This window comes from Crotalus tigris, unplaced genomic scaffold (assembly GCF_016545835.1).
Source record: "Crotalus tigris isolate CLP2741 ecotype Arizona unplaced genomic scaffold, ASM1654583v1 scf7180000018431.187111, whole genome shotgun sequence".
NCBI classification, from domain to species: domain Eukaryota; kingdom Metazoa; phylum Chordata; class Lepidosauria; order Squamata; family Viperidae; genus Crotalus; species Crotalus tigris.
The window spans coordinates 160,032-162,983 of record NW_024096998.1 but is presented as its reverse complement, the minus strand read 5'-3'; the positions used below and the strand labels follow the sequence as shown (position 1 = coordinate 162,983).

Sequence of the window (2,952 nt, the reverse complement as noted above, 5' to 3'; positions counted from 1 at the left end):
TATGTTGTTGTTGTTTTTAAATTTTATTGAGTTTTATAGGGTTGGGGATAGAATAGGATCGGGATATGGATTAAGGTTTAGGGTGGGGTTGGGGTCAGGATTGGTGTTGGGAGGGGGTTAGGGTCAACCTTGGGGTTATCCCGCAATAACATTTTCAATCTTTAGCAACAGACTATTGTTTGGATACATATGTTCAGTTAACAATGGTTGATATGGTAATAAGTAACTGCAAAAAGTATAATAAACGATAATCATAAACAGTATCAGTTAGTTAATGCATATCATTCTTCTTACTAATATATATTCAAAATAACATATCACATTCATTTCTCACTAGTTCATTTTCCTAAGCATTGGTAAAAATTATCCCATGCTCTAAAGTAAACTGAATCTTCTTTCTCTTTAATCTCTAAGGTCAATCTATCCATTTCTGCACATTCTAAGATTTTCTTAATTAAAACCTCTTCAGTTGGTAAGTTTTCATTTTTCCAATATTGGGCAAATACTATTCTCGCTGCTGTCAGTATATGCAATATTAAATATTCATTCTCCTCATAGTTAGGTCCTAATATTCCTAACAAAAACAGTTCTGGTTGTGCTCGCTTTGGCAGCACATATACTAAAATTGGAACGATACAGAGAAGATTAGCATGGCCCCTGCGCAAGGATGACACGCAAATTCGTGAACCGTTCCATATTTTTGTTCCATTAGATACTTGGGAGATTATTTGGGTGAGGAATGTCAAATTTACACAAGCCCAAAATTTACGGGAAAACTTTTATAAAATGTTTTACAGATGGCACCTTGATCCACAAAAATTGTCTCGTATGTATTCAAACTTGCAGCCTAAATGTTGGAGATGTGGTTGCTTGGACGCCACTTATTATCATGTTTGGTGGTTATGCAAAAACATAAAAGCTTTTTGGATTAAGATATGGTGGAATATTCAAAGAATTTTTAAAAGAAGGATAAAATTTACTCCAAAATTGTTTTTGTTGGGTATTGTTTCCGATTGTGACAGTAAGGAAACTATATTAATGTTAAATCTAATTACAGCGGCTAGGTTGTTAGTAGGGCAATGTTGGAAGAAGGAATCTTTGCCTACTTTGCAAGAATGGTTTCTTAAAGTTTCTTATTTAGCGGAAATGGCAAAGATTTCGGCTTTTTTGAAAGATCAATCGCAAGAGAAGTACCTTTTGGTATGGAAAAGATGGATAAATTTTATACAATATAAGTATGATATAAAAAAATATTATCTAGCTTTTGAATAATTTATATTTAAAGTTTAAGATATTTTTTAGATATTTTTTCTTTTTCTTCTTCTTTTTCTTGTTTCTTTTTTTTTCTCTTTCTGTTTTTTAAATACTGGTGTTAAAATATTTTATGATTTGTTTAATTATTGTAACCAAATTTATATATAGTTTATTTGTGTTTAAAAATTTTTCTTTTAAATTTTAACTAAGCCTGTATTCAGCTCTGGGAAGGTTGGGGGAGGGTTGGGGTGGGTTGGGAGGGTTTGGGGAAGGGAATTTTTTTTTTTTTGTAAAATTTTAAAAATTTTCAATACAAAAAAAACAGTTCTGGTTTAAATTCTTTCTTTTAATCATTTTTTCCAACCATGTATATATCTTACACCAAAACGTTTTTGCTTTAGGGCATGTCCACCTTTGTTTACATTTCCAGCAATTATTTGAAGTATTTTTAAACATTTTCGCTAATCTTACTGGTGCCATATGCCATCTGTAAAACATTTTATACAAATTTTCTTTATATGAGACTGCTTTAGTCAATTTGATATTTCTATCCCAGTTTTTGCCAGTCTTCCAAATCTATAGAACGTCCAATAAATTTTGCCCATGCTGTCATTGTTTCTTTTACTTGTTCTTCTTCCATCTTTACATTTAGCAGAAATCTATAGAGTTTCTTAATCAAGTTTTCATCTGTTTTTAACAATATTTGATTAAATTCTGTCTGTTCTTTATAAAATCCCATTATCTTTACACCTTTTTCATATCTCGTTTGAATTTGTAAACATGGCCACCATGGTAAATCAATACCTTGTCATTGTAAATCTTGTCTGTCTTTCAATTTTCCTTCATTGTCCAAAATATCTTTATAAATCACGACTTTGTCACAGTTAATTAAATTTGGGTAAGCAAAAGCTTCCATTGTTGAAAGCCATTCAGGTAGCTTGATATAAATTTTCTCTTTTATTATTTCCCATTCTAAAAGAACAGCATTCCTTATGAAATGGTTTTGGAAATATCTGTGTGTTTTATTCTTCCCGTACCATAGGAAGGCATGCCAACCAATTTGTAGGTCATGCCCCTCTTTGTTTCTCAGTGTTATCCTTTCTTTAAGCCATGGTAAAATAGCTGCTTGATAATATAGTCTCCAGTCCGGGAGTCCAAATCCTCCACTATCTTTAGCTTCCTGTTTCATTTTCACTTTAATTCGTGCTTTTTTCCCTTGCCAAATGAATCTCAATATTGTTGTGTTTAGGTCATCAAAAAAGCCCATTCCTAGTTTTACGGGAATTGTTTGGAATAAGAAGAGTATTTTTGGTAAAATATTCATTTTCACTGTAGCTATTTTTCCTAGCAATAACAGTTGAAGATTTTTCCACTTTTCCAAGTTCACTTACCTTTCCTATGTTGTTAATGGAAAATTAATAAGTTTATTAATAATATATTAATTAACATTATTGTCTCACCATCAAATAGTTGGTCAAAAACCCCATAATGTACATAACCTGAAACCAGGGACTCATCTAATGTACTGTAGCATTTTTATCTCCAATATTGGTATAACTTCCAGTACCTACACATTTTTGACCATGTAAGAATCATAATACTCCAGCTAAATAAAACTTCCTTTCTATTAATATACTGAATTATTCTAAAGGATTATCAACATTTACTTAAAGGGCTACAAAATAAATTCCAGAATGG

The 2,952-nt window shown here is 31.4% G+C and overlaps 1 non-coding gene across 1 annotated transcript; it reads left to right on the top strand.

Moving 5' to 3' along the window:
* The first annotated feature begins 595 nt into the window (after positions 1–595).
* On the top strand, positions 596–702 carry LOC120312096. The gene has a single exon (XR_005557788.1). It is a non-coding gene; the product is annotated as a U6 spliceosomal RNA (small nuclear RNA).
* Positions 703–2,952: the final 2,250 nt, after the last annotated feature.